The following is a 19,074-nucleotide window of genomic DNA, read 5'->3' as shown; positions in this document are numbered from 1 at the left end:
GTGGTTTCTAGGTCTATTTTTTAATAACTGTAAAGTCTGCTACTTTCCAGGAGTGATTAAATAAATATATCAATGTACTTTAGTAATTCAAAAGTGCTACATTAAATTCATGGTGCAATATCTCTAGTTCAGAAATCTAAAGGTGTGTGATGCATAGAAACGTAATACTCCAAAGACATAGGGGATATTTATTGTACTCATATGCTAAATCAATCATTTTATAGTCACTTCCTTCTTGTCTATTGCATTCTTTTTTTTTTTTTTTGAGACGGAGTCTCGCTCTGTCGCCCACGCTGGAGTGCAGTGGCCGGATCTCAGCTCACTGCAAGCTCCACCTCCCGGGTTTACTCCATTCTCCTGCCTCAGCCCCCCGAGTAGCTGGGACTACAGGCATCCGCCACCATGCCCGGCTAGTTTTTTGTATTTTTTTTAGTAGAGACGGGGTTTCACCGTGTTAGCCAGGATGGTCTCGATCTCCTGACCTCGTGATTCGCCCGTCTCGGCCTCCCAAAGTGCTGGGATTACAGGCTTGAGCCACCGCGCCCGGCCGCCTATTGCATTCTTAAAGTAAATCCAGTTTAATGTAATTTAAGGTATTTCTAGTCTGATTAACCAAGTTTTTCTGTAAAATAGAGATTCTTTTAAAAGAGGGCATATCGTAGAGTTTTACAACACAGTCTTTGGAGTGAAAATTCCATCTATTTAGATTTCTAGTCTGCCATTTACAAGTAATGTAATCTTAGGCAAGTTAATTATGATTTAAATCTACTTACTTGGTTCTAATAAGGCTTTCTTATGTCTTCTCTGGGTTGTTGTAGGAATTAAACTACTGGGGATGAAGTGAAGTAGGTCTGATTCCATAGGTTACTCAGAACCACCATTTTCTGCTCTCTCCTCAGGTTAAACAATCTCAATTCCAAATAAATACGAGTATGGACTTGAACCCAAATAGCCAATACTCATATCAAAAATAGTTATCAAGTTAAGTAAAATTAGTAAAATAAAAACAAAAGGAAGGCGTTTGCAAGAAAGAATAAAAGCGAGGGTTTAAAGTCAGTCAGTGCTAGACTACAAAACATAAAGACTTCACTACTTACAATTTCCTGACTGTTCTCCTCAAGTTATTTGGTCTCCTTAACTCCTTTTCTTTTTTTCTAAAACTTAAATTAGCATGCCGTTTTTACAGGGCTGTAATGCAGATTAAATAAAATAAGTCATATGTAAAATATAGCACAGCTCTAAACAGTTAATAATATCTTGTATTAAAATTCTCAATGTTGTCATCATCATTCAAATTGTCTATTTTTAGAGCACAATTACACTTTTTTATTATCTGAAATGGGGTCCATATAATTTTACAGGGGGTTGCTAATGTGAAGGTTTACATTTAAAATAATCTCTGAAGAGAGAAAGAAATTTTAAAGAAATAAATGTGCTATACAAGTTAACCACCAGATTATCAACATCCTTTATATCTCCTAAAGATTACCACCATCTTCAAATTGAGAATTGCACTATCAATGTATACAATCTCTTCATTAAAATATTCTAGACATTTTATGTACTTTGATAATTCTTAAAGATAGAATTTTTTGTCTGGTATAACGGTTATTTATTACAGTGACTGATCTACCATAGCCACACAATAATTTTTATACACTGAATCAATTGAATGCAAATGCGTCTTAAATCATTGAAGAAACTTTTTAAAAAATTTGTTATTCTGCACTATTTATCAGGTGTGTCAAGTTGTTCTTTTGTGTTCCAGAGAAAGCAATGTCCTCATGTCCTTCTCTCCAGCCTGGCAACACAGCAAGAGTCCGTCTAAAAAAAAAAAAAAAAGAAAGAAAAGAAAGAAAATAATGTCCTCCTTATTCTTTCAGAAGACCATTATCCTTTGATAAATAATTTTATTTAAAATTTTAATTTGCCCCCTACTTTTATTATATTCCCATACAGCACCATTTTACTCTTCATTACCAATTACCTTTCCTTTTGGGTCACTTGAGCTATGCAAATATGCATTTTGTTTGCTTTTAATGTAATCTCTGGAATTCACATTTTTTCACAGTTCACAATTAAACTACATTTATGAAATAATAATAAATGATTTCTTACTATGGACCCTTACAATGGATAAATAGCAAGATATTTTTAAAATATGTTTTGATAGGAAAAGATATAAGGAAGAATGAGTACCACCCTTAAGAAGAAAAGAAGGAAAGTCATTCAGAATAGACAGAAATAGAATCTAAGGGAAGTATTTTGAGTAATGAGATGACACAGAGACAACAAAAAAATACAGTTTAAGAAGATTCCTTGAGTTCCGGAAATTATTTTAAATCTCCACAATGGACAGAGGAATTTTAAATAGACACGAAAATGAACAAATATCTATCGGAAGGCAGTATGCATATGTCCATTTTTTCCAAATGTTTGCCAACTGAAACTTGAAGTAGCCAAATGAAGTCTACTGTGTGGAGAGAATCTAAGAATCAACCTTCATCATAGATAAGTGAGTAGTCACTATGGTCAAGGGGAAAATATAGAAAGGAAGAAACAATGATCCATGTTAGTTAAATTCTGAGTTCAGCTCAGTTAAAGCAGTATGTAAGGAACATTTTTTTTAGGTCCAGCGGCAGCTGTGTCAGAATAGGAACAGATGAGAGACTTAGATATAGATTATGAACAGTTAGAGGAATTAGTGTGATTAAAAGCTTTTATACCTAATATGCCTAGATGCACAAAATGTTCTGAAGCTTCAGCATCAAAGAAAAGCTGGCATAGAGGAAAAGCAGGGAAATGCATGCAGCTCCGCACTGTGAGGGCATTTAGAGACTATTATTTATCTTATTTCTGGAAGAACATCAGGGCAAAAATGAGTTAATCAGTATGATAAGAGGGGATTAAGATCACAAATAGGTTATTGTATTATGTCCTTTGTCTTAATGATCCGTCTGCTTTCTGTTTTCGGGGGCTAAACACATGTAGTACAGATAATTAGTTATTTAGATCAATGACTGCTGTTTGTTTCATATAGTTTACTTAAAATTTAAGTTAACCTCTGTTTCTTTGTTTTTCAAAAGCTCAAGGATGGAGAGAGTAGAAGTTCGATTTTCAAAACCATCTCATAGCTCACTATAGTATGCAAATAGAAGATAAATAAGTAGTATCAAAGATAGTATGTTGTTGTATTTTAGTCACATTAAAATTGTTGAAAGCACCAATGACAGAAGAAAAAAATTGAAGATAGTGAACAATAAACCAATAGGAGAGAGTGATTTTAGTTATGTTCTTCTACCTCCTCACTGCTCCTCTTCCCCCTCCTCTTCCTCCTCTTTTTCTTCCTCCTCCTTCTTCTCTCTCTCTCCTCATGTGTATATATATATGTATATAGATAAATAATATAAACATTAAATACATGCATTTAAATAATATAAATGTATTAATGTACATTTAAATAATATAAATAATTAAATAATATAAATGTTCTCATTTATATATGGTATATTAATATATAATATATACTATACATGTGACATATAAATTAAATTATATAAGTATATATAAGTAATGTACACTATATAAGTATATATAGTATAGATGTATTTATATATAGTAATATAAATTATATTAATCTTAATATGCATATCACATATGATATATAAATTAATATATCACATATGTGATATATAAATTAATATATACATTATATACACTTAATGAAAACATTTATATTATTAAAATGTTTATATTATTTAAATGTATATTTAATACATTTATATTATTTAAATGTATTTATTATATACTTAGTGTGTATATATGTATACATACTATATATACTTAGTGAGAACCATTTTAGTTTGATTCTCCTCTATATAAGTTGAAGTACAAACACATACAAATTATTTGCTTTGTTTTTACAAAGTAATATTTTTGCAAACTTAGAGATTTAAATCGAATTTAAATTCGTTTTTAAAATACTGTATTAAATACATGTATTCGTTTGCTAGGTCTGCCATAAAACAAAATGTGTGGTTTAAGCAACAGAAACTTACTTCTTTTTTTTTTTTATTATTATTATACTTTAAGTTCTAGGGTACATGTGCACAACGTGCAGGTTTGTTACACATGTATACATGCGCTATTTCTTGCATCTCTAGAGGCTGGAAGTCTAAAGTGTAGGTGATGGCAGTGTCAGTCATTTCTGAGAGCTATGAGGGAAAGTTTTAATTCCATGCACCTCTCCTTGCTTTCGGTGGCTTCAGGTGTTCTTTGATTTGTACATGACATTCTCCCTGTCTTCACACCATCTTACCTTTCTATACGTTTGTCTCTATGTCCATTTTTTTTTTCTTTTTATAAGGACAGCAGTAATATTGGATTGGGTTTGACTCTAAAACTTCATCTTAACTTGAGCATTTGCAGAGGCTGTATTTCCAAATAAGATCCCATTCACAGATATTGAAGGTTAGAACTTTCAAATATATCTGGAGGAAAAAAGAAATTCAACCCATAACAATCTTTGCCATTAATTGACTTCAATTGCCTCAACTCTGTGTTTTGAGAGCCTGGGAAATATCCTTGTTGCAGTGCTAAAAAATAGTAATTTGGAAAATAGGTCTGAGTTTTTTTTTCCAGTGATGCTTTCCCCACAAGTCAAAATAAATTTTAAAATGTCCAACTAAATACTATGGGGTTTACAAATATGATAAGGCATTTTCTGTAACATAAATTTACACTGTATTCATTGGTGCTAAAAGAAAAACTTTAGCCAAATTAAATTTAATTATTTTTTTTAAATTTTAAGTTCTAGGGTACATGTGCACAAGGTGCAGGTTTGTTACATATGTATACATGTGCCATGTTGGTGTGCTGCACCCATTATCTCGTCATTTACATTAAGTATATCTCCCAATGCTATGCCTCCCCTCCCCCCATCCCATGACAAGACCCGGTGTGTGATGTTCCCCTTCCTGTGTCCAAGTGTTCTCATTGTTCAAGTCCCACCTATGAGTGAGAACATGCAGTGTTTGGTTTTTTATCCTTGCGATAGTTTGCTCAGAATGATGGTTTCCAACTTCATCCATGTCCCTACAAAGGACATGAACTCATCCTTTTTCATGATTGCATAGTATTCCATGGTGTATATGTGCCACATTTTCTTAATCCAATCTATCATTGATGGACATTTGGGTTGGTTCCAAGTCTTTGCTATTGTGAATAGTGCTGCAATAAACATACATGTGCATGTGTCTTTATAGCATCATGGCTTATAATCCTTTGGGTATATACCCAGGAATAGAATTGCTGGATCAAATGGTATTTCTAGTTCTAGATCCTTGAGGAATTGCCACACTGTCTTTCACAGTGGTTGAACTAGTTTACAGTCCCACCAACAGTGTAAAAGTGTTCCTATTTCTCCACATCCTCTCCAGCATCTGTTGTTTCCTGACTTTTTAATGATCACCATTCTAACTGGTGTGAGATGGTATCTCGTTATGATTTTGATTTGCATTTCTCTGATGACCAGTGATGATGGGCATTTTTTCATGTGTCTGTTGGCTGCATAACTGTCTTCTTTTGAGAAGTGTCTGTTCATATCCTTTGCCCAATTTTTGATGGGGTTGATTTTTTCTTGTAGATTTGTTTAAGTTTTTTGTAGATTCTGGATATTAGCCCTTTGTCAGATGGGTAGATTGCAAAAATTTTCTCCCATTCTGTAGGTTGCCTGTTCACTCTGATGGTAGTTTCTTTTACTGTGCAGAAGCTCTTCTGTGTAATTAGATCCCATTTGTCAATTTTGGCTTTTGTTGCCATTGCTTTTGGTGTTTTAGTCATGAAGTCCTTGCCCATGCCTACGTCCTGAATGATATTGCCTAGGTATTCTTCGAAGGTTTTTATGGTTTTAGGTCTAATATTTAAGTCTTTAATCCATGTTGAATTAATTTTTGTATAAGGTGTAAGGAAGGGATCCAGTTTCAGCTTTCTACATATGGCTAGCTAAAAACTGGCTTTAAGATAAATTTTAAAAATCCACATTGCTTTCTTCCCTAAAGTATGCTTAGTTTTAAGACATTATTAACAATCCTCAAAATATTCCATTCTATTTTATATTGCCTATGATTTTGGAAAAAGAAATCACTATAATATTTCACATAAAAGCCATATTTGCTTATTATGCCTTTATCAATATTTTAAAATTACACAAATCTATAATTGATCATTAGTTTTATGGTCTTACCAAGGCTTTTGTTTTCCCTATTGATAATGTGTTTTATTTATGGTACTATATTTTATTTATTATTCTTTGAATTCTTAAATGTGATATTATTCCTTCTGGATATAAAACTGACACCCATACATATTTGGGAACAGAGTAATTATTCTGTAAATTTTTTGGAAACACCTGTGTTTCTTTGGATGTTCAGTACTTGTATCTAGCACTAGTTATTTGATTAACTGAAGAGACTACCTTTATTTTTCCTAAGAAGATCAGCTTTTTAAAACAGTTATTTACTGCATGATACTACTATCTGAATTTCCTTCTGACACCAGAATTTATATGCAATAATTTGAATTCACTATTTATAAATTAAATTTATACTATTGCATATTCTTAAATAAATAACTCTTTGCTAGTAAATATAAAGCGTAATATTACCTAGAGAGGGATGATAAATTATAAACTATTTGAAAATAGTTTTTGAATAATTATATTTGCTTCCTTTCTTACTTAAAACTGTAAGTGTATAAACCTTTCTATAATCATTTAGTGATAATTAGATGACTGTCACTTATAATTTTTCTATCAGAAAAAAATAGCAATACTGATAAGTGTATAAAAGTTAATCTTAGTGGATAATATTTCAAATTTCAGATTTATAGTTCAAAATTAACATATTATCCTGGAATATGTTTGCTTCTAAATAAATGAGAAGTAAATATAGCAATAGTGTTTATGATTTATAAATACTTTACATGCAATAGCTTAACCATCATCCATATGCAAACTAGTAAATATTTTCTCAAGAAAGCATTCAAGATAAAAATATTTACATTTTACTTGGCTATTGAGTTGTCAGACATCAAAAAGGGCTTTTTGGACATAGACGTCTACCTTGTGACTTGGTTCAGTTGACATGTTAAGTTCATAAAAGCATCCTGCAAACAACTCTACATCCCTTCCTGACTATTTTTCACTTAAGTTAGGCAAATACCACTGAGGAATAACAGCATTAGCTGTTGATGCCATTCTTAGATCTTTAAGGTAATTATGCTTGTATATGTTATTTAAATTCTTAAAATGGCTTTAGAGAGGCTTTCATTTCTACAAGAATTAGTATTATGAAAGGTACACATGGAAGAGAACATTTATGTGAACTTGATAGTCTACTAACATTAATAAAAGTAAAAAGAATTAGACTTTATAGATGTTTTGAGAGTGCCTAGCTAAATTGGGATTCCAGTACCAGAGTGGCTAGCAACCCTAGCAACCCTGTCTTAACATGAAAGTAAGAGGAACTGGATGTGAGTGTTTACAATGTGTCTGCCATGAGATATTTCTTCTGCCTGGCAGATGACCTTATGCTTAGTTGTCCAATCTGAGACCTGGGAAAGGGGGTAAGGGTCCTGGCACAAGAAACTTGTTTATACTGTCAGAGGCCCTTGTTGGTGGTTCTTGTGTGTCCAGTTTTATGCCTGTCTGATCATCACCGTGGTGCTGAGAGTCTGACTTTGTGTTTCCTCTCGTGTTCCAGGGAAATCCTGGCCTGGAGCAGCCCCTGGTTTTCCAAGTGGAAGGCACAAATTCCATATACCACCACGACAGGAAACTTGTTCAACGATTTCTACTTGGACCCAGGCAGGGAAAGAATAATGAGGGAGGTTTTCTGTCCCCGGGTCATCCAAGACAGGAATGAAGAGTCAAGCAAAAAGCAAGAGAGACTGAGTGAGTGGCAACTAGTGATATATATAAGGGAATAGAGTGTGGGTGACTTCAAGTTCATGGACAAATGCCTAAATTTTCCATTTAAAAAAAGTGGCAAGAAAGTGGAGAGCCAAAGCTTCCAAGTTCTTATCTCTGGTCCATGTTTTACCCATGTCAGTGGGATGTAGATCTAGAAACTGTGTTAAGGGTAATTGAACTCTGCTTCTGGTATGAAAAAGTTAAGCTTGTATTCAAAATGGATGCCAAGGCAACATAAAACTATAGGAATTCATCACAACGGAGTGCTGAGATGACCAAAGTTGCTTGGATTCTGTTTTGATTTCAGAAAACTCTGACTCTTTGATTTTAGTTAATTTGAATTAAGCTTCCTGTTATGACAGCACTTTACTTTGAAGTGGGATTTTTGAATGTCAAGAATGAAAATCACCTCCCAGTTGGTTGACAATTTATTAAAGCAAGAGGTCTCAGGAGATTAGCACACATAATATTGTAAGACATAATGTCACAGGGCTTGTCGTTACAAAACAAACATTTTAATATGGATCAGAATGCATTTTGAGTCTCTCTTTTAAAAAGTCAGAAAAGGCATTTAAAAGGGTAACATTAATATGAATGACTTTATATTCACTTCTGAAAAATAAAATGTTAAGACTATTAAAATTTTTCAAATGTGCATGTGTGGAAGCCTGTCGAGGTAAATAAAAATTGGCCATGTTTGTACTATTAAGAATAAGCTAAGTGGAGAAACATCAATCACGTGTGTTACATTGTGTTTCTTTCCCTTTCCAGAATTGTAATTGCCCCTCACCTGTTCCTATTGCTAGTATGATAGTCAGAAGTTTTTCATAGTTGATTAGTAGTCACCTCCTATGTCTTCAGAATAAGTGAATAAGTTGGAAATGATGATGATCGTAATCCAACTTGTTTTATGGTACTCAAGTAGCAAATTGAGAACTTAAGATGAAATATAATTTGAATTTGAATATAGAAATTATTGAATTGAATAAGCAAGTATTGTGCTGTTATGTTGTGGCAGATCTTTCATTGTTAGGTTTGATGAGGCAAATTGTTGATACAAAGTTAATGTCAAAGTATGAATATAAAATGTTACCTGTGCCTTACTAGAGAAAGGTATAAGTTAGTGGGGAAAGCATAAAGGAAAGGAAGAGATACTTCATTAATCCCCAGTGTTTATGTTACCACTGTTCAATCTTAAACAGTATATTGTATTTCCATTTCCATATATAGTTTACTTTTAAAGGCATATGATTATTAATATACTTTACAAGTTTGAAGAAAATGGAAAGTCAACTACTGTTATTTGAATTATAAAATAGCAATGGTTTAACTTAAAAGTTTATTTATGAATATACTATTCAACAATAATAATTTATTTTTAACTTAATTATAATGAAAGTGGAAGCAGCATTTATATGCAGATATTTAGGTTTTCCCCAGAGATACTCCTTTGTGCTCTCTCGTTCTCTCTCTCTCCCTCTCTGGCTTTCACTGTGTGTTTTCCAATCCATGGATAATACACACAATTAATGCAATAAGATGCAAAATTTATAGGAAATAATAAATTTATATTAATTTAGCAATTATTATGTGCCATCTCTGTACTAGATGTGTACCTATCATCCACTTACCTAAACATTAGAAGGAGGTAAATTGCTTGAGATTATATCACTCATAAGTGCTAAAGCTTAGAAGAACATTCTAGACTAGAAAGCCCATGCTCTTTTCTTCCATGATAAACACTTCCAATCCAAGTGGCTATGGTATAAGTCTTAACATTTATCAAAATAATAAAGAAATTTTCAAGTACTATGGTTTTATTTATTAAAGAGGCATACCACTGATATTTAGATAATTTCTTTGTGCAGATACTAAAATATTTAACTTGCAAATATGTGTCTGAAAGATAATATACCTATGAGCTTCTGATGATCACAGAATAATTTGTCCTTTTATTAATCATGTACCATTTTAACTGATAAATTTAGAAATTGTTAAAACATTTAGAAAGGTTAATTTTATAATATTGTTGATTAGCTCTACTGAAATCAACTGTACTGATTTCTACTGAAATCAAACACAAACTCTATACCCTGCACTTGGGTATAATTAAATGGCATCTATTCATTAATTACTCATTTGTCATTTTGTACCTGTATTCATCTGGATATAGTATCAAACTGGAGCATCGTAGACCAGCATATAACCAATAGTAATATGCATTTATTCAATCAGCAAATGCTGCAGAAAAACATACACTATATTCTTGTAATAAACATTATTAGCATATATCAAAAAACTACTATAAAGTAGTTTTCAGTATGGAATACATGGAACATAAATTCATAAATATAATTTAAATAAAAACATGACAGAAAAATGTCATCCTCTGAAATGTTCAAGGTAGAATTTAATTATATATATAGTTCACTTGGAAAAGTAAAGGTAAGAGCATATACCATTAAAAAAAATTGTTAGGATTCAGTGGTAGAAAAAATATGAAAATTTACTCTAAATTTTAAGTCCCTGTATACATTGAAACTGCAATTTCTGTATATTTGACAGCATTATATGCAAATATCAATAATTTTGACTATACTGGTCTCTAACTACAGGTAACTGTAAATTTTGTGTATAACTGGTCCTCTGGGTACTTAGCTATTCTGTATTATTCTGGGTTTCTCTGTGAGGGTGTTTTGGATGACATAAGCTTGTGCATTAGTATACTGAGTACATAGTTTCTTCTTATCCTTGGGAAGGAGATAGCTTCCAAAATCTTCAGTGTATGCCTGAAACCACAAATAGTTCTGAATCTAATGGCTGTCAATTGAGACACATTTCTGTTCATTTCTTCCACCCACAAATGTAAAGCCTTTTCCATCTTAACCAAGCACTTATCACACACTGTGGCTATAATTTTTGCAGTTTGAGGTGAGACAGCAAATGTAATCTGAATTTCTTTTATTCTTTACAATTTCATGGACAGAAAATTTGCTTTTACTGCAAATCTTAGCAACCTCAACATACAGTATTTTTCCTTCTTAAGTCGAGGACTTTCACTTTTTCCCTTGAAGGAAGCACTTTAAAATTTATTTTTGGCATATTTGAATTACCAGCATCACCACTATTACACTTTGGGGCCATTGTGAAGTACAATAAGGGGCCCTTGAACACCAGCACTGCTGCTACATTGCTATACTGCCACAGTCAAGCTGAGAACCAAGCAGCTACTAAGTGACTGATGGGTGGGTGGTGTACACAGCATGGATCTGTTGGACAAAGGAGTGATTAGCGTCCTACCAGGGATGGTGTGGGATGCTGTGAGATTTCATCATGCTACTCCAAATGGCATGTAATTTAAAACTTATGAATTGTTTATTTCTGAAATTTCCTGTTTGACATATTCAAATCATGCTTGACCATAGGTTAATGAAACTGCAGAACTGCAGGTAAAGGAGGATGACCATGAAGCAGCTAGCCATCCCGAATGTGAGTGGGCTTCATCCAATCAGCTGAGGAGCTAAATAGAACAGAAAGGCCGAACCTCCTCCAGATGAGGGAGAATTTTTCCTACCTTCATACTGAGACTGACATATTAGCTCCTCCTGGGTCTTCATCCTGCTGGTTGTTAAACTGGAATTGCACCATCAGCTCTCCTGGTTCTCAAGTTTTGGGACTCAAACAGGAACTGCACCATTGGTTCTTCTGTGTGTGCCTCCAATATTTTAACTCAACTTGGAAATACTCAGATTGTCAGCCTTCATAATCACAGGAGCTCTTTTCTTATAATAAGTTCTTCCTTTTCTTTCCTTCCTTTCTTTCCTTCCTTCCTTCCTTCCTTCCTTCCTTCCTTCCTTCCTTCCTTCCTTCCTTCCTTCCTTCCTTCCTTCCTTCCTTCCTTCCTTTCTCTCTCTCTTTCTTTCCTTCTTTCTCTCTTTCTTTCCTTCCTTATTTCTTTCTCTCTGTCTTTATCTCTCTCTCTCTCTCTCTCTCTCTCTGTCTCTCTCTCTCTCACACACACACACACACACACACTCCATTGGTTCTACTTCTCTGGAGAACCTTGATTATTATAATACACTGTAAATGTCACTCTTACAAAAGATGATAACTGCTCTTAACATATGTATTTTTTAATTTTTCTAGGTCCTCGTTCATTGCCTAGTAAATGAGCAATTGTTGAATGAGAAATTCTCAGATTCAGAGTTTTGGCATAACATATACCAATACTATTCTATTGGTACAATGTATTTTCACTAACTATTGACAGCCAGTGGTGGCAATTCATCTTTTATTTTGATCCTAATTTCATATTTTATTTTTATCATTACAATAAGACATTAACATTATAATTATGTAAGTGAAAAGTAAATTCCAATTTTTTTGTTTTTTTAATAAAACTACATAGTATTTTGTATTCTTAGCTATTTCAGAAGTACAGAATAAATTTCACAGTTGGTCTAAGGTCTTATCAGCATAATTCATGGAGACTTCCAAGAAACTGATTCCTATTCTATTTTCACAGTCTTAAGTTTGAAAATAGAAAACAGACTTAAATTCAGCTGTTGGCCTAGGTAGCCTTAGTGCAATGGGTGGATTTTTTTTTTTTTTTTTTTTTTTTTTTTGAGACGGAGTCTCACTGTGTCGCCAGGTTGGAGTGCAGTGGCTCAATCTTGGCTTACAGCAATCTCTGCTTCCTGGGTTCAAGTGATTCGCCTGCCTCAGCCTCCCAAGTTGCTGGGACTACAGATGCCACTACGCCCAGCTAATTTTTGTATTTTTAGTAGAGACAGGATGTCACCATGTTGGCCAGGATGGTCTCAATCTCTTGACCTCGTGATCCACCCGCCTTAGCCTCCCAATGTGCTGGGGTTACAGGCGTGAGCCACCGCACTGCACTCGGCTGGATATTTTTAAATCATAAATGTGGTGCATAATCATAAGTACCAGATTGTGTGTTCACTGAAAAATGTTGACACTAAGGAGATACACTGATAAGAATAAGAGATCTCTAACGTAAAATCGGTGTCTGCAGTATAGTGAGGACTTAGGACAGATGGCTGTGCTTCTAGAAGATCTGACATGACACTTCCTCAGACATAATCATTCCAACTATTTGGATTTAAGAGGTTGTAGCTTAAACTTTCCTCTATAACAAAATATGTAGCTACTTTATCCACACTTTAACTGTGATAATTTTCTTCAATATCCCACAGGATAAATAAAACTTACTTAATTAGCCCTGATTTAATTTTCATCACAGCAACTTATAGGACATTATTGAAAACTATAATATAATTATCAGCATATATGCTTAAAGCATCCAAACTTTTTTCACTATTAAAAGCATTCAGTATATTGAAATGGTAAAAACTATTTGTAATATAAGTATAGATATTACTTACTTTTAGAGAAATTACATAAGAAATATTAAACATTTTGTTTGACTTCAAAAGAGAAAACTTATATGTTAATTAGACTGAGTTCATGGGATGTATAAAATTTTATTAGTAATTTTTTCTCTAAGGTGAGAGAAAAACTGAATTTGTTTAAATGCTGATGGGATTCAGCAAACAGAAATATTTTGAAGATATTGGTAACAGAAGGGATAATTGATAGAAAAATGTCTCTAGAGAGCACAGAAATGGATGCGATACAAAGAACATATGGAGTCTTATTTCTCGCCCCGACAAAGCTACATCTTCCACTGCAACTGCTGGCAAAAGTAGAGAATGGTGAGCCAGATTTCCAGTGGTCAATTAAGCTTCAGCAATTTCAACTTCTGCACTCTCCCTAATATCATGTGGACTGGAAACCTGAGAATGATTTTTCTCAGATTTCTAACCACCATGATGCCAGGCTAGATTCCACCATCAAGAGGTACTTACATAACATATACAGACTGGAAGCTATAATTGTCTTCCAGAAGGATAGGAGTCCCGAGAGCAGAAAGTAGGCACAAATTCTCCCTAATTCTAGAAATTTTATTTAACAAATGTACTTTAGTGCTATTAGTGGCCGAGGCTATCGGTGGCAGCTTCTTCATTTTCTGAAAGCCGGTGGCATTATTCTCTGTCTTTCATTCTACCAGCTCTTCTATAGGCTTGCCAATACCTAATTTAAATATTATCCCTTCCGGTTTGAAATATTTAGAACACTTTGTACTTTCTTTACTCAAACTTAACTGATGAAGGAATGTGGTTTCAAATACATTTACAATTATAATGGCTGCAGTTTGAAGCAGTTTCAACCTGAAATGTAGGAAGGAAATTTAGTCATGAAAAGGATGGGTTGGATATTTTTAAGAAACAGCATTTCTCTGCAGAGAATTAGAGAAAGAATTAACTTGGCAAACATGGTATAGCTTGGCAGCCATATAAACTAGGTAAATTTGATAATGAAGATAGAGTAGTCAAACTGTGTGTTTTTTTGTTTGTTCTTTTTTTTTTTTTTTTTTTTTTTTTCTATCCCAGCACTTTGGGAAGCCAAGGTGGGTGGATCACCTGAGGTCAGGAATTCAAGACCAGCCTGGCCAACATGGTGAGACCCTAACTCTACTAAAAAAAAAAAAAAAAAAAAAAAAAAAAAATGCCGGGCATGGTGGCAGCACCTGTAATCCCAGCTACTAGGGAGGCTGAGGCTGAGACAGGAGAATTGCTTGCACCTGGGAGGTGGAGGTTGCAGTGAGCCAAGACAGAGTCATTGCATTCCAGCCTGGGCAACAACAGTGAAACTCTGTCTCAAAAAAGATAAGATAAAATAAAATAAAAAGACAACCCCCAAAAAAGTAGCAATTAATGTCCCTGAAATTTCAAAAGTAGATTAAGGAAAAGAAATAATTGAGCAGACAAACAAACCAAAGAAGTTCAGGGTTTTAGTCCAAATGATTTTGATAGCAAAAGTAGGTTTCTTTAAAGGAGAAGTACAAGCGTTGTACAAATAACCAAATAAGTGTGAGTGAAGCACTTAGGTTTATTTGAATTTATTTAGGTGCTTTTCGATTTTTTTATACTTTTAATGGTTGAAGGTAAGTTGACGAAGTAGAGGAGTGTGAAACTAGATTAAATATTTAGTATGACTATGGTACATGTGGAGAAAAAAGAGATTGTGAGATGCCAGCTCTGGGTAATGAAGCACAGTGACTGGAAAATCTGAAATCACAGCATACATAGAGTTGTGTGATTCATATTTTTCTTCAGGTAACTTATGGAAAAAAGAATTTTGTAGAGTAGCTTGGGGAGCTAATCCCATGGACAATAATGTTTGTAAAAGAGATGTGTGTTTTAACTCTAAAACAACTGACTCAGGAACACAATTCTGACACACAACCCACTTGTTTCTGAAATTTTAAATGTGCTTAGATATTTCTCAGTCCTTCAGTTCTTTTTTAATCTGTGAACCTGAATGTTTTATTATCTTATTCATATAACTTACTTCTGGGTATGGTCCAAGGAATAGATAAGGCTTTGTTACTATAGGTAAAGTTTTTCATTTCTGTTTTAATATTTCACCTTTTTTCCTTTTCTTATTTCTTTAAAATTAAAGTCTAGTTATAGGCCAGGCTAGTGTATATTTCTTTATTCAATGCCAATACAGTTCAAGTTTTTGATCTGGTGTCTTAGTTTATTAACTATAGTTTGATGAAATGATATTAAATGAATAGTAGTGATTTAGATATGGTAAATTGCTTAATAATCTAGACAAGTCAGATCATAATGATCATGTAAAATATTCAGGGACAATTAATGACCAAAACCTTTTTATAAGATTGCATGTGTTAGAATATAAATATAAATACATGCTTTTTCTTTTAAATAAAATATGACATGTTGTTGAAAAATTATCACAAGCACATCAGTCACAACTCATTCAAAAATACTTTAAAACATAGAAGAAATCATTACTACTTTTCCTCTACTACACGTTATTATGTTTAGTTTTTCATCATAAATAAGTGTTCACTTTCTAAAGCCCCTCCCTCTGGAAAATCTCTCAACTAATTTCTATTCTCTGGAGCTCCTCTCTTCTATCTTCTGGCCAGAAACTTGGGCTTTACTTGTCTCATTCTGTTGCACTTCCTGCAAATGTGCCCATATCTGGGAGAAAGCAGCACGTGGCAAGATAAAGAAAAATAAAAATGAGAATTCACCCCACAGCCTTGTAGTCACAGCTCCTTAACTCTGAAATAAAAATATTTTCTTCCTTAGAGTTTGATTTCTCTCAGGGAAAGGGAATGTTGTTGGTGTCCCTGATGTCACTGCCAAAGAATTTCTTTAGGCATAGTTTAACAAAGAACAAAGAAAATATTAACCAGAAAAGTGGGAGGGACCGTCCACTTTCTCTGAGCATCAGGAGTTCCATTACTTAACCATGTGGCCAGATGACTTTTCTAATAGTTTAAAGCATGCTGTAAAAAAAATTACCTAAGCTTAGTGGTTTAAAACAACAGAAATGTGTTCTCTCACAGTTCTGTAGTCCAAAAGTTTGAGAGAAGTTTTATGTACCAAAACTGAGGTATGAGCAGTGTTGGTCATCCTGGGAAGTCCAGGGCAAAATTTATTCATTGCATCTTCCACCTTCTGATAACACTAGCATTCCTTGGCCTATGGCTTTACCAATCTAATCTCTGCTTCACAAATCACAATGCCTTATTTTCTTCTACAGTCGAATCTTTCTCTATTTCCCTCTTCTAAAGACACTTGGGATTACATTTAGGGCCCATCCAGTGAATTCAGGTTAATCCCTCCATCTCAAGATTTAATAACATCTGCAAATTTCCTTTGTCCGTATAAAAAAACATTCACAGGTTTCAGAGAATACGACCTGTATATCTTTGGGGCCAGTATTCAGTCTTCCACAGCTTCTGCTGTAACTCTTGCTATCAGCAGGCCTGTGCTCACCTTTTTGTTCAGGCTGTGGGATTCAGCTCAGGCTGTGGGGATGCAGGAGAGAGAGAGAAAGGTAAGCACAACTAGTTCAATGGAAATTCAAACCCTGGCCTTCTTCCCCAATCTGCCTCCTACTACTCAGTTTTAAAACAGTTGCTTCTAGCATTCAATCTAGGTTGAATAACTACATGTAGTGGGAGAGACAGAATGGTATGTGCTTATGGCATCTTATCAAGAGCTATAACCTCCTAACTTGATTTTTTAACTTTCATCTTTAAATCAATGTAATGCAAAAATTAAGTCCTTAAACACATACTTAATGGTTAGAATTTTTAAAAAAGCATTCCCCTGCTCTACCTTGTCTCTTATCTGATTTCTGTGCCCCATAAGCTACATTTTCCATGTCGTTTTTTTTGTTTGTTTGTTTTCTTTGTTTGTTTGCTTGTTTGTTTTGAGATGGACTCTCGCTCTGTCACCCAGGCTAGAATGCAGTGGCGTGATCTCACTGCAATCTCCGCCTCCCAGGTTCCAGCAATTCTCTTGCTTCAGCCTCCCAAGTAGCTGGGATTACAGGTGCCCGTCACCACACCTAGCTACTATTTTGTATTTTTAGTAGAGACAGGGTTTCACCATGTTGGCCAGGCTGGTCTTGAACTCCTGACCTCAGGTGATTCACCTGCCTTGGCCTCCCAAAGTGCTGAGATTACAGGCATGAGTCACCGCACCTGGCCCATTTTCCACATTTTTATTGATATTTTTCCTTATGATTAAGGTATCAGAAAAATATTATGTAATTGTTAAAATCTCCTATAAACATCAATAGCCTGTATGCTCTTTAGTCTTCTGTAAATATACCTGTGTGTGTGCATGTGTGTGTGTATGTGTGTGCGAGGGTCTTTTATTTTATTTTTTTAAATTTGCCCTATTTTTGAGTGGGTTTTGCTTGTTTGTGTGGGAGGGTCTTTATAGACATGGAATACGGTCTTATGTAGTAGCATTAAGTTCCCATATCAATAGCTACCGACTTAAGTGGCTTCTCTTTATTACTCAAGGCTGCGAGGAAGAAGGAGAGAGAAAGAAAAGGCAGGAAAGAGTCAAAAAGGAGAGAGAGAAGGAGAAGGATACATTGATATGGAGGTGTCAAAATAAACCATACATGAAAAGCGCAAAGCCACATTTACTGGATTTTCACTTAATGGAGGAAGTGAGGCCTGATGCTTAGATAATTTTAAAGGACTTGGAGCCTCACAGGCCAAGCCTAATGGCTTTTTCTCCTCTTAGGACATTGTACCAGACAGAAGACTCAGAATTGTTTTAAAAAATGGCATCAAGAAGAAATAATCATGGAATTAAACCAAATTATATTAATAGAGTTAGGGTTACATTACCTGTTGGTGGAAAGTCACATGATGATAGGGAGTTAGAAGAAATTACTTTATCACAAAGGATCAGAATTCAAAATTGGTGGAAAATGTTAAGAAATGGAAACATTAATGTGGAAAACCTTTGTGAGGGTTTTAAGATTTTGTGTTGTTTTCCTTTGAGATATTAAAAAATAAAAACAAACTATTTAACATGCAGTTTACATATTTTAACATTGTTCTTTGTGTGTTTTCTCTTCCGCCACTCCCTTCAGAAAAATTAGCATATGTACATATGCACACATATACACACACACACACACATACACATATACACACATATACATTTCTTATTGTAAGTATTACAGAAAATAGACAAAGTTTTACAGATTACACCACAATTATCCCTTTGTCTGCTTCTTTGTAAATGAAACAATATTATGCTAAGGGGATAATACTGGTTATGGGTAGCAATCATTAACTATATGTATCCATATGAACGTGGAGGAAGCAGGCAAATGCAACTAGAGTACAAATCCGTATTGTAGATGGCTGATCCTTAGTGGGTCCATGGGTGCGTGCATGTGCACATGCTCCTGAGTGTGCATGCACTCATTAGCATTTGGAATAGGAAGCTGCCTGATCCTTGTTTTCAAAATGGCACCGCTACTTTTTTTTATAAAATAAGCCTCAGCTGTTTCTTTTCTTAAAAATATCTTCTTCATGTTCTCATTTCCTAATTTTATAACAACTTAATCATTTAATGTACATTTCTCTCTAATTGTGGTGGATAGCAGTTAACTAATTTATGTGAAGAAATTAAAATGCAAGGAGAGGATTGCATCATGAAATTTGC

The 19,074-nt window shown here is 34.2% G+C and overlaps 1 long non-coding RNA gene across 1 annotated transcript; it reads right to left on the bottom strand.

The window, feature by feature from the left end:
* Positions 1–247: 247 nt before the first annotated feature.
* LOC135971096 (uncharacterized) lies at positions 248–4,486 on the bottom strand. Its single transcript, XR_010587178.1, has 2 exons — positions 4,319–4,486; positions 248–1,824 (listed from the first exon to the last, which is right to left on the bottom strand). It is a non-coding gene; the product is annotated as an uncharacterized lncRNA (long non-coding RNA).
* Between the last annotated feature and the right edge of the window lie 14,588 nt (positions 4,487–19,074).

This window comes from Macaca fascicularis, chromosome 6 (assembly GCF_037993035.2).
Source record: "Macaca fascicularis isolate 582-1 chromosome 6, T2T-MFA8v1.1".
Classification (NCBI taxonomy): Eukaryota; Metazoa; Chordata; class Mammalia; order Primates; family Cercopithecidae; genus Macaca; species Macaca fascicularis.
Note: the sequence above shows the minus strand (reverse complement) of the source record. Positions and strands in the feature narration are given on the sequence as shown.